Source organism: Cervus elaphus, chromosome 27, assembly GCF_910594005.1.
Source record: "Cervus elaphus chromosome 27, mCerEla1.1, whole genome shotgun sequence".
NCBI classification, from domain to species: Eukaryota; Metazoa; Chordata; class Mammalia; order Artiodactyla; family Cervidae; genus Cervus; species Cervus elaphus.
Window position 1 is genome coordinate 52687662 of NC_057841.1, and position 13121 is coordinate 52700782.

At 44.5% G+C, this 13121-nt stretch overlaps 1 protein-coding gene across 4 annotated transcripts in view; it reads left to right on the forward strand.

Annotated features, from left to right (window-relative positions):
* The window catches only part of MAPK4 (mitogen-activated protein kinase 4), a 165791-nt gene that overhangs the window by 13184 nt on the left and 139486 nt on the right, over window positions 1–13121 (forward strand). Inside the window, exons 2-3 of one of the 4 annotated variants that reach the window (XM_043889505.1) lie at window positions 8896–9096; window positions 9412–9541. The exons of 2 other annotated variants lie outside the window; for them this stretch is intronic. The gene's annotated coding sequence lies outside the window, so the exon portion shown is untranslated. The remainder of the gene's footprint in view (window positions 1–8895; window positions 9097–9411; window positions 9542–13121) is intronic. One more of the 4 variants, XM_043889506.1, reaches the window with a different exon arrangement.

The window sequence follows — 13121 nt, forward strand, 5'->3', positions numbered from 1 at the left end:
ATACACAAATATTTTTAAAAAGATAAAAGAATAACTGTCCTTAAGCAACAAGTCTGTCATTCCACTCCTAAGTAATTCTAAATTGTAACTGATACCTTTGGAAGAAATGATAAATGACTTAATTAATTTTGAAGAAGCAAATTTTCTATTCTCCCAGAAAATGTGCCCCCCCCATGATTATTTTTGGAGGCAGAACTACTAGAAAACCCCACCAACCATAAGAACTTATGAACCAAGATGTCTGAAAACTCTTCAGCCTGAAAGGAAGTGAATTAATTCCTCCAGCATGATTCATTTCAGGTACAAGCCAGCTTCCTTTATTTACCAGTAACTTAGACTCTTAAGCTGATTTTTCTAAAGAGGTATAATTATTTTGACATCAAGGCCATAGTCTATATTTCTAACATCAGATTTTCCATTTATTTGAAGCTGAGGTTTTTCCCAGCCATTTTGAGACTGTTTGTCTGCTAATAAGAGATAATATGCTGTGATTTCAATAACATGTGTGAGAACTACAGGAAGTTCAGACAGAGTTAGCTGAGCAAATTTCTGTACTTGTCATAGAGAGCTGGACACTGCCTTCAGAATGTGTCTGTGATAGTGTGAGTGAGTGCTAAGTCGCTTCAGTTGTGTCCAACTCCTTGCGACCCTGTGGACTGTAGCCCACCAGTCTCCTCTGTCCGTGGGATTCTCCAGGCAAGAACACTGGAGTGGTTTGCCCTGCCCTCCTCCAGGGGATCTTCCTGACCCAGGGATCGAACCCGCATCTCTTACGTCTCCAGCATTGGCAGGTGGGTTCTTTACCACTAGCGCCACCTGGGAAGCCCCAGTAGCGATAGTGCCTTTTACCAAACTTTCTACCAAATAGTCAGAACTTTTTAGAAGACTCAGAACAGTAAAGTGTGATAGCTCTTTCAACAGAAATAAAAGGGGTAGAGAAATGCAGAAGTCTGCGGTGATTTTATTGGTAAGAAGAGAATAAGGAAGATGATTGCAATAAATCACTTAGAAGAGGAGATGAGAAGTATGTTAACAATAGAGTAACCACAGTGACTGTTTTGAGCTTTCTGGAAAGAAGGAGTGAAAATGAAAAACGTCTTGACCAATTACTCTAACAACCCACCCATCTGCTGTGTAATAAAGCCAGTGAAATACGGGCCATCAAATGGACAGGGAGAACTTTAGGGTGTACAGAATAAAGAGAGAGAGAGAGAATTTTCTTTTTCTACACTATGAGAATTTGTCTAGTAAATAGTTCTGGGCATGTCGTGGCCTAAATAACTGTAAAAATTTTCCTATACTTTATCATTTTCTTGAGCTGAATGAAAATTAAAGACAAATAAAAGGCTTAGAGCCTTAACTAATTTTGTTACGTCTCTAGATGAAGGACGATAAGGAGGAGTCCAGCAGGAAAATGCTCATAGTTTATTATTTTAGTTAAAAGCTTGATGTCTTGTTTCTGAATTTTTGTGCATGCTTTCATTCTTCAGGAGTCATTCACTGAATTTGTTAATCCTGAAAGCCCCCTTCTTATGAGCAGTCTTTAAACCTGAAAGGCATTTAAAGAACAAGAGGAGGTTAAAAAAAAAAAAAATCCTTTGACTTCTCTCTCTGATTTATTCAGAAACAGATCCCCAGAACCAGAGATCTATGTATAGGTCCTTTAGCAGCTGAATTTTATTTCACCAACAAACAATACCGTTTTGCTCTGCACTCCTGAGTTGAGGATTTAGCAACTAAGCCACCACTGCCACCACAATATATTAAATAACCTTCTCGTCTTCTGTTCCACCTTTCCGATTGGTAAGAAATAATAAGAGCATTATTCCATTATTATTTAATTATCACCACTCGAAGCTATGTCAGATTTCAGTAATCTAAAACTATATTGTCTTAAACTGAGATTGTTTGAAATAAGATCTTTCCTGTCCAGTAATGGATACCTAGAAAAGGAGGAGGGAGTAGAATCAGGAATATTTACATACATAGTCGCAATTGGTAACCATAAGCTTTGTTTCTGGAAGGACACATGAGGCATCGTGAGTAGTGGCAAAGTAAGAAGTAACTGGTTACACAGGTGGTGGTGTTCAGTTGCTCAGTCATGTCCAACTCTTTGTGACCCCGTGGACTGCAGCATGCCAGGCTTCCCTGTCCTTCACCATCTCCCAGAGCTTGCCCAAACTTATGTCCATCGAGTAGGTGATGCCATCCAACCATCTCATCCTCTGTCGTCCCCTTCTCCACCTGCCTTCAATCTTTCCCATCATCAGGGTCTTTTCCAGTGAGTTGGCTCTTTGCATCACGTGGCCAAAGCATTGGAACTTCAGCTTCAGCATCAGTCCTTCCAATGAATATTCAGGACTGATCTCCTTTAGAATGGACTGGTTGGGTCTCCTTGCAGTCCCAAGGGACTCTCAAGAGTCTTCTCCAACACCATGGTTCAAAAGCATCAATTCTTCAGCACTTAGCATTCTTTGTAGTCCAACTCTCACATCCATACGTGACTACTGAAAAAACCATAGCTTCAACTAGACAGACTTTTGTCGGCCAAGCAATGTCTCTGCTTTTTAATATGCTGTCTAGGTTGGTCTTAGCTTTTCTTCCAAGAAGTAAGCGTCTTTTAATTTCATGGCTGCAGTCACCATCTGCAGTGATTTTGGAGCCTAAGAAAATAAAGTCTGTCACTGTTTCCCCATTTATTTGCCACGAAGTGATGGGACCGGATGCCATGATCTTTGTTTTTTACATGTTAAGTTTTAGGCCAGCTTTTTCACTCTCCTCTCTCACCTTCATCAAGAGGCTGTTTAGTTCCTCTTCACTTTCTGCCTTAAAGGTGGTGTCATCTACATATCTGAGGTTACTGATATTTCTCCCTGGCAATCTTGATTCTGGCTTGAGCTTCATCCAGCCTGGCATTTCACATAATATACTCTGCAAATAAGTTAAATAAGCAAGGTGACAATATACAGCCTTAACATACTCCTTTCCCAATTTAGAATCAATCTGTTGTTCCATGTCCGGTTCTAACTGTTGCTTCTTGACCTGCATGCAGATTTCACAGGAGGCAGGTAAGGTGGTCGGTATTCCCATCTCTTGAAGAATTTTCCATAGTTTGTTGTGATCTACACAGTCAAAGGCTTGAGCGTAGTCAGTGAAGCAGAAGTAGAGGTGAGGGAAGGGATTTTTAAATTTTATACTTTTCCATACTATTTAATTTTTAACATGAACCTATATTTTTATTTAATAAGTAAATATGGGGAAAAATTGAGAAAATAGAAAAAAGAAAAGAAGCCACTGTATATGAGATCCTGCAGCTCTGAATTTAACCTCTGGATTCCTTTCTCAGTGGAAATTCTAGCTTTTATGAGTCATCAGACCCAAGTCTGTATCGACTCAGTTATGTCATCCTCCATGGTTTTGTGTAACTTGTCTCATGTAGCATGTTTTCAATCCCTCTCATGCCTGTGTTTCCTTTGAGCCTCAGAGTGGCACTGTCCATTATGTTGGACTGGTATTATATGATTCCCATTTTACAGGTGAAAAGACTGAAGCTTAAGAAAGACAGGTGACTTATCAGAGGTGACATGTTCACTACCCATGAAGTTCAGAACTAGAAGTCAAGTTCAGTGTTCCTTTAACCCTTGTAGAAAGAACTTGGCCATTTATTTTGAACATTAAAAAAATATTCCAAGCTGTCTCCTCTCCAGTTTCATACCATAGCATCTATTTCATTCTGTCTTGTATCATGGTTAGATGTGTAATTGTTTTCCTCATTAATTTTTTATCACCCTAGACTGTCTCTCTTCTTTCTCTAGCCTTTCTGTGTCTGGTCCATTTGATGCATATATTAATTCTTAATCTTTGTTTTATGGAATTGGATACTCAAGGTACTTTCTCCTACATAATAATCCATTTTTAGGAAAACAAAATAGTAAAAGCCATTTCCACAAGACTAATATCACACTGTCCACAAGAGAATTCAAGCCACATAATGTTTGAGCTGGAAGAAAACCATCTTTTTGAGTATTTATTTTATTTCATAAATGAGGAAACTGAAGATCAAATAAGTGGCTCAAGATCACACAGGGAGTGAGAGGTGACTTGGTATCAGAGGACGGTTCTCTTTCAGCCCAGCCCGGCTCCTGCTGCAGCAATCATTACAGACACTTATTCTTCTGGTCATCAGGCATTTAGATGAATGGTCAATGTCAGCAAAAGATAGGTCACACTTAAAGCAGTAACCATGAAGTGGTAACCTCAAAAAGAAAATGAGGTATTGAGCTGATTTTTCCATGTTTTAGTGAATGATTTTGCAGTTTACGTCCTTTTAAAGCAAACTTGGTATATACGTGCCAGCATTTCCACAAAAGGATTGGGAGTAGGAATCTTTTATATGATAAGTAATCCCACCTTGAGCATTTGCAGTAGAGTCAAATCACCCTTGCTTGTGGGCAAATCTAGGTGCATAGCATCAAAGTTGTGAACGAGGAATTAATAGTGTTTTCTATCTTACTTGTTGGCTTTTTAAAATGCGAGCCATTCCTGGCTTGGTGAATAAGCCACCTGTTCTCCTCTTAAATGGGGAGTGATGAGTCCTCCAGTTCCTAAATTCACCCCTGGGTACCTGAGTGCGCAAAAGTGATTCCCAGTTTTCAAATATGCTGAGAAGGGAGCTGGAAAGGCTTTTTTTTTTTTTTTTTTTGTCTGAAGCTATGCAGAGGAGAAACAGAAGGATAAATTCCAAATAGGGTGACAGTATCAGAAGTGTGAGGACTGGGGGAGCCCTGGGCGTCGCTATCTGTCTCATCTAATGAGACAGATGCCTTTTTATGAAGTACGTTGTTTTTTGTGCCACCGCCTATTGGATTCATACAGCCCTCAAAGGCACCGGCTCCAGTGGGCATAGTTGTAAAAGACATCAGGGGAACAGACATCTTTAAAAATTCAGTTCAGGTTCAACAAATATTTACGGTAGGTGCTGTAGGAGAGTTACGGTAAAAATAGCAGAAGAGTGGCCCAGCTTTTCTGGAGATTGGAGTCTGTGCTGTGCTCTCCAAACTTGTCTGCATGTTGGAATCATCTAGGGACCCTCAGAAATCACTGAGATCTATGTCTAGTCCACCACCCCCGATTGAGCTCGTGGTCCAGCTGGTTTGGGATGTGGCCTAAGGTTTGCAATAGTTGAAAAGAGAATTCTAAAAGTGCAGTCAAATTTGGGAATTAGTGGTCTGTGGAGTGGTTCTCAGCCTTGACTGACTATATTAGAATCACCTGGACTATATATGTATGTCTGTACATATGTGCGTGTATGTGTATATGTATGCATATATATATGTGTGTATGCATGTGTATATAACCATAAGCATATGCACACGTGTGTATACAAATGCATGTGTGTATAAGCATGTATATGCATGTGCATATACCGACATGCATAATATACATGCACGGCTTCCATGGTGGCTCAGATGGTAAAGAATCTGGCTATGAAGCAGGAGACCTGGGTTCGATCCCTGGGCCAGGAAGATCCCCTGGAGACGGGAACGGCTACCCACTCCTGTATTCCTGCCTGGAGAATCCCAGGGACAGAAGAGCCTGGTGGGCTGCAGCCAGTGGGGTTGCAAACAGTCAGACACAACTGAGTGACTAGCACGTTGTTAGCCCTTATACATACTTGCCCAGGCTCCAGCTCTTGAGATTCTGATTTACGTGGTTTCGGATGGAGTCCAGACATCCATATTATTTAAAACCATGGTTCACCAAATTGCTGACACCTGGGTCTGACTCCAGACACTCTAGTTTAATTGGTTTGGGGTCTTGTCTTGGCATCAGAATCTTACCAACCCCCCCTCCCCCTGCCATGCGATTCTAATATGCAGTCAAGGTTGCAATCGACTGGGTTAGTGAGCGAAACCTGGCTACCTTGTGCATAGTAGGTTCTCAAGAAAAATGGTTCACTCTGAAATGAAAACTAGATAGAAGAATTTGTAAGAAAAGTCAGTGCTGAAAAATTGTACATTCCTTGTTCTTCGGGCCTTTCTGCAGGCCTGAATATGTGATGCAGTGATTTGGGGGGAGAGTGGGATGTCAAAAACCTCATCAATTCAGCTCACAACCATAGCCTTTGTTGTGGCCGCCAGTGAAACTTCCAGCTGAAACTGACAGCCAAGATCTTCCTAATTGCTCTCTTCCATTATATCTGCTTGTGATGGGTGGGGCGATCTGCCTGTCACACTCCTGATGTGTCCCACGTTGTGTTTTAAAGAAAAATAACCAGAAGCTGGCTTCTGTGAGATCTCAGTGCTCCAGCCCTGGATTCAGCCTGAGGTGAACTCTGTCCCGGGCAGCCAGCATCTGCGAGGGCCCTCCCAGCCCATCCTGCCCGGGGTTAGGGAGAGCTCTCTGGAGCCCAGAGCACAGAGTTGCCTGGTTTCCTTTGTTCCCTAGGTGATTCTTGATTAGTCCAAGGGGTACTGGGAGGGAAAGTATTTCCGCATCTGGCTGCTTTCAGCCGTGGAGAGGCTCCACCACCCTGGAAAGGGGGAGACTGCCAGGCAAGGAGTTCACCGCAGCTGCTTACAGGGCAAAATCTGAACCCTCCGTCCTGTTGGTCTTTGAAGGCTCTGGGGCACTGATGCCGAAACTCGAGTGGATCAGAATCCCCTGGAGTTGTGTTAAACTACAGATCACTGGGGCAGCTCCCAGATTTTCTGATTCGGTCGGACAGGGGTGTGGCCAAGAACTTGCATGTGTGATATAGGAGGAAGGACCCAGATGGCACCTGGGTGATTTAGCAAAAGGACGTTACTTGATTGCTGCAAATTTACCTAATGGTCACAGGATCAATTGAAGTGACCTCCAACTATAAGATTGATAGGTTAATTGATTTTTTAAAATTATGACTACATGCTAGGCATTGTGCAAGCCTTGTTGCTACAAGGAAGAGGAAGATGTGGTTCCTCACTGAGCAGTTTGTCTTGGGGGGTGGGTGACGCAGCAGTAAGGGGACAAGCACAGTACTGACCGCTTAGTGGAGGGAGTGCCCGGGCTCCGCTGGAACACACATGGGCAGGGGGAGTGTAGCTCAGGGTTGGCTTCCAGGAGTAGGTGATTCTGGGGTGGGTCTACCAGGTGAAGAAGGTGGGGCAGAGTTCCAGGGGCAGCGTGAGCAAAGATGAGCTGGAAGATGAGCACGCCTGGTGTGGGGAGCCCCACGTGGTTTAGGGTGATTGATGGGGGGAGAGAGCTTATTATGGACAGGCAGGCAGGGGCCGGATCCCAGGGATGCCTGTCTTCCACGTGGAAGAGTCTGGGCTGATCCAAAAGCCAGGACGGTCATTGAGGGGTTTTAAGTAGGTGAGTAACACCATCAGCTTTGCCTGCAAGTTGGAAAATGGGCTGCAGGGAGCAAGTGCCTTCAGGAGGCACGGGAGACTGCATGGGAGTCCCCCTGGGAAGTGACGCGGCCACAGGGGACGTGACCTTTACGTCACCTGTCCTTGCATCACCCTCTGCCTCTGCTCGTGTTTCAGACACTCACAGTCATTCCCAGCGTGTGTATTAGCTGATTTCTTGAGTGTTTGCTGTGTGTGCTTTTAGAGTGAAACCAGGCAATCAGTCTTGTGCTTCCCCTATAGAGATGCTGTGTTTCAAGGAAAATTAAGTTAAAGTGAACGTCAAGGGCAACTTTGGAACAGGTGAGCCCTGCATGAAGGGCCTGTGTGGAAGGGATCGGACATTTCCACCTGTTTGGTCTGGATGAGGTCAGGGAGGGATGGTCTCTGCATGTTGTCTGTCTGGTGTGTGTCTGAGTTTTTCCTTTTTGGTTCTAGCTGGGAGTCACTCTTCCCTCTCTTGCTCCGTACCTTGAGAACAGATTCCAAATCCGTATCTTAGTGCGGCCACCTGCTGGCAGCTGTCTTCCCCCACCTCCCCTCCCTTCGGTTTGGGGACTTACCCAGGGCAGTTTCCTAAATTCCTAGTACCCTGGAAATGGCTTGAGTGCTGGGCATCATGGAGGAACAGGGACATTCAAAGTGGATAAGACCCATGCATGCCCACCGCAGTAATGAAGGAATTGTGCATGAAGGAAACCTCACAGAGGGCTGCAGTGAGCTAGTGCTTGGGTAGAGAGCAACCTCTCATCTGTCCCTGACCCATCTTATAAAAAAAAAATCAACACTGGTGGATTCTGCTTGTGGTCCTTCATACTTCATCTGGTAATGAAAATTTGATTTGTGGTTTCCTCTCATAGGGCTCTTCAGCTCAGCGTAATTGATCCATCTCCAACAAATGGCTCTTGAGGAAATTAATTCCTACAGGTCTCGTCAGGACCCACAGAGCCTTCCAGGGATGTTGGAGGCTCCTTCTCCCCTGTGTACCCCTTCCTCCTGCAGGTTGTGGGGTTTCTCCATCGGCTGAGAGGGGCTCCCTCAGGAGCTGTGAGTGGGCTGCTGCTGGGGGAGGCAGGGGTCCCCTTAGGTAGACTGATGACCTGCGTCAGTGAGCAGTCTGTGCTCTGAGGTAATGGCATCAAGATTTACAGGTTGTCAATGCCGAGCTGGCTTTGCTGCTTCACACCAACACGGTAGATGTGAGACTTGATTGCAGAATGAATTGCTGGCAGCCCGCCTCAGATTGCAAGAGTAAGAGCAGAAAGGACTGGCGTGGTTGGTGTTTGCTCTGGTCAGTGGATGCTGTCCAAAGAGGCACAACCTGAATGCCTCAGTGAGGGCTGCCCCAGGCTTTTTGCTGGTGACATGGCCAACTGGGCTTCTTCTTGCTGGAGGGCTGCTAAAAAGGTTTGCCAAATGTCCAAGCGGATTTTCCTTGACTTTTGGCTAGTTAAGGCAGAGCTGCTTTTATCCTGATTCCATCTGCTGTTTGTCTCTGCAGGAAACTCACCATATAGTGGGCACCATCTTGGAAGTCTGTACTGAGGCCGCCTGAGGGGTCTCTGCTTTCTCTCTCTCTCTTGGTGTTTACTGTCGGCCCTGCTCAATGGACCTGCGTGCATGCCAAGTCTATTCAGTTGTGTCTCTTTGCCACCCTGTGGTCCATAGCCCGCCAGGCTCCTCTGTCCGTGGGATTCTCCAGGTGAGAATACTGGAATGGGTTGCCATGCCTTCCTCCAGGGGATCTTCCCAACCCAGGGATCGAACCCACATCTCTTTTGTTTCCTGCCTTGGCAGATGGGTCCTTTATCACTAGTGCCACCTGGGAAACCCCAGTGGACCAGCACTAGAATACAAATTGTTTAATTCTCTAATGATGTTGAATGTGCTAGTCAGATGCTTAATAAATCTTTTAAGTCAGGAACATAAACATATTACTGAACTTCTTTCCTACCACCCTCTTGCTTTCCATTTTCCATCACACAGCGGCTGTTGTCTAACTGTATGCTTGATCTAGGTGCCCGAGTTCCCTTTGGCTCCGAGTCAACTTGTTATCGGAATGTGTCTGCCTTTATGCTGCTCATGGGGCCTTTTGCCTTACACTGGCCCGGTAGGAATGCTTGAGGCGTTTATTCCTCCTTCACTCTGTGAGTAATAAGGGTCATAGTCTGCATATTCATTCTGGGTCTTCTCAATGTACCAAGATGCACTAGTGTTTTTACTTAAAAAGTGAGGAAACAGGATCTATTAATTGTCTGTTGCTGTGCAACAAATGACTTCACAATTTGAAAGCTTAAAATGGCAAGCATTTGTTATCTTATAGTTGTTATGGGTCTGGAATTTGGAAGTGGCTTGGCTGAGTGTATCTAGTTTAGGGTCTCTGGTGAAGGTGTAGTCAAGATGTTGGCTGGGGTCACAGACATCTGACGCCTTGCCCTGGGCGGGAGAAGGAGGGGTCAAGTTCATGTGTGGCTGTTGGCTAGAGGCCTCAGTTCCTCCCTTTGAACATATGTTAAACCACATGAAGTATGTGGGTTCCTGGGTCTGACCAAAGGGATGAGCAGAGGTGGCTGAGTCCATTCTCTGCTAAGAACTCACTTTTTCAGGTGGGTGACGTGGAGCCTGCTCTAGAGAACTCCCATGAGCTGTTGAGGGTGAAAAATGGTTGGGATACCCAGTTACAGAATTTAGAGTTTCTCCCACAACAGTTATTGACTAGGAGACATATCAGTACAGTCACTGCAGGCAAGTGCTTCTATATATTCCTGGGAATATGAAGCTCATTTTTCATTTAAATCTTTACTTTTGGGATGGGATTGCCACCTGGTGGTGACACCCTTAAATTGCAGGGTTTTTTGAGACATGCACCCTGGTGGCTTAGATGGTAAAGAATCTGCCTGCCCTACAGGAGACCCTGGTTCTATCTCTGGGTTGGGAAGATTCCCTTGGAGAAGGGAATGGCTACTCCAGTATTCTTGCCTGGAGAATTCAATGGACAGAGGAGCCTGGTGGGCTAGTCCATGGGGTTGCAAAGAGTCAAACCCAACTGAGTGACTGACACTTTCACTTTATATCTTTTAAAATGTTTTCAATTTGAAAAGATAGTTGTGAAATGACAGCTGGGAGAAAATTTGCATCATACCTTTCAAAGCTCATTTAATAAACTCTACCTCACTTGGTTACGACAAAAATTCTGTAGAGTAAATAGAACAGGCGTTATCATCTCTACATTATGGACGGGAAACAGGCAGTAGAGACCGAAACATTGCCCAAAGCTCGGAGTAAGTCAGTAGAGCAAGAGTGAGGGCTGGAACTTAGGCCTCCAGGTCTACACCAGCAGAGCTGGTGGCAGATGCTCCTGAAGAGGGTTTATTAAGTAAAGTGGGAAGAGGGGGCACATGAAAGACATTTCACTTCCCAAACTGCTGCTGAATACAAGATTTCAGCTGTTTGCTTCACAGGGCTTGCAATTCTCTGTCCACATGGCTGATGATGTCTTTTGTATAAGTATTGCTGAGTGTTCTTTTTTTGTGGGAGAATGAAGAGACCTTGCTGTTTCTGTTACACTGCAGCCTAACAACCCGACCTTGTAGGCGTCCCTGGTGGCGCAGTGGTAAAGACTCCGCTTGCCAATGCAGGAGATGCAAGAGATGCAGGTTCAATCCCTGGGTAGGGAAGATCCCCTGGAGAAGGAATGGCAACCCATAGTAGTGCTCTTGCCTGGAAAATTCCATGGGCAGAGGAGCCTGGTGGGCTACAGTCCATGGGGTTGCAAAGAATTGGACGTGACTGAGCACACAGCACAAGAAACCCACCCCAAAACTTGATGTCTTCACACAACAGTGACTTATTATTTCTCATGATTGTGTGATTTCGGCAGCGCTTGGCTGGGTGATGATTCTGCTTCATGCGGCATCAAATGGGACTACTCGTTTAGCTGTTCTCAGCTGCTAACTGGGTTGGGCTGGGCCAGAAGGTCCGAGAAGGCTTCGCTCACACGCCTCACACCTTGTGTTCTTTCTTTGTGATCCGTCTCCGTGTCTGGCTTGGGCTTCCTCACAGCATGCTTGTCTCAGGGTAGCCGGGCTTCTTACGGAGAGGCTGGCTCCCGAGGGAGCAAGCAGCAGTTGACGGTTCTCTTGAGACCCAGGCTCCAGAGCCCCAGAGTGAGCATCATTCCCATCACCCTCTGCTGGTCCGCGTTAGTCACACGGCCGAGCCAGACTCACAGGGAGGAGAAACGGGCTCCACTTCTTGGTGTGCAGGGTAGCATGCACACGCAATGATGGGAGGAGATGCTGGTGGCCAAATTAGGACTCTATTTAGTACATTTAGTACAATAACATTCATGTGTCCACTTGCTAAGCAAAACTCACCGTCCAGAGACACGAGGAAAAATTATCTGTTAAATCTACCAGCTGTGCATAAAGCATTTGTGAAAATTCAGGGATAACAAATTCAGCCCAATGTGAAGATTAGGGGGAGGAACAGCCCTGGGACATGGGTCCTCTCTCTGCCTATTGGCAGACCAGACTCTCATAGGGGCGCTTTTCTGGGACTGCAGGTAGCTCCAGGAATCATGGCCTTGGTCTTAAAGATTGCTTTATGTTTCAATGCTATTCTCTCAAGTCATCCCACCGTTGCCTTCTCCCACAGAGTCCAAAAGTCTGTTCTAGCACTAAAACATGTATATTACCATATGTGAAATAGATCGCCGGTTCAGGTTTGGGGCATGAGACAGGGTGTTCCGGGCCGGAGCACTGGGATGTCCCTGAGGGATGGGATGGGGAGGGAGTGGGGTCCAGGATGGGGGACACGTGTATACCCATGGAGGATTCATGTCAATGTATGGCAAAAACCACAATATTGTTAAGTAATTAGCCTCCAATTAAAATAAAGTTAAAAAAAATAATAGAAAAAAAGATTATTTTATGCATCTAACCCAAACTCAGTTCAGATAGATATTTATAAATAGAGGAAAAAACTTGGAAATATGGCTTAAAAGTTAGCTTGTTAGATGTTAGAAAAATATGAACTCTTCATGTCATGAGAACGGTATGTCCAAAGCCTTTTATTTGAATTTGAATTATGGTTCAAATTTAAGTATGCTCAAATATGTACTTCTCCAATTGTTTATGTCTAGAAAATGGTCCCTCTCTCTCAGTTTCTTTCTGTCCATCCACCCAACCACATTCCTAGTTCCTGAGCAAGCTTTTTTGTTAGCTCTTAACTGCATTGAGAGAATAGGATACAGGAGTTCAAATTGCAATTAACAGAATTCCCAGCTGGAGCTTCTATTGTTCTGTATGGTTGTCCTCTCACCTGCAAATTTGCATTGCCAATGTATTTGTAGAGCTCTTTATTATTTCAGAGAGCTTTCAGATGCATTATTACATTTTAATTTTCATGGCAACATCCTAAGATAACACTGAGTAAGATTGCTCCCTTGCAGAAAGAAGGAAATAGAAGTCCCAATAGAAGATGTTAACACATTATCGATTGGGTGGAGGGGGGGATTTTTGCCGAAACTAATTCCTGTGGCTGATGATTTGTTATATAAGTGCATATTTAAACTCTTCAGTCAATAACATTCAGGTAACAAAAAATGTACTAATATGTCTCTGGTCAATACATTGTTACAAATTTGTGTGGCAAAGAAGTGGCAAAGCCAGACTTATGTCCTTTTTTTCAGTGTTTTCTCCTCTGTTCCACATATCCAGCTTATAA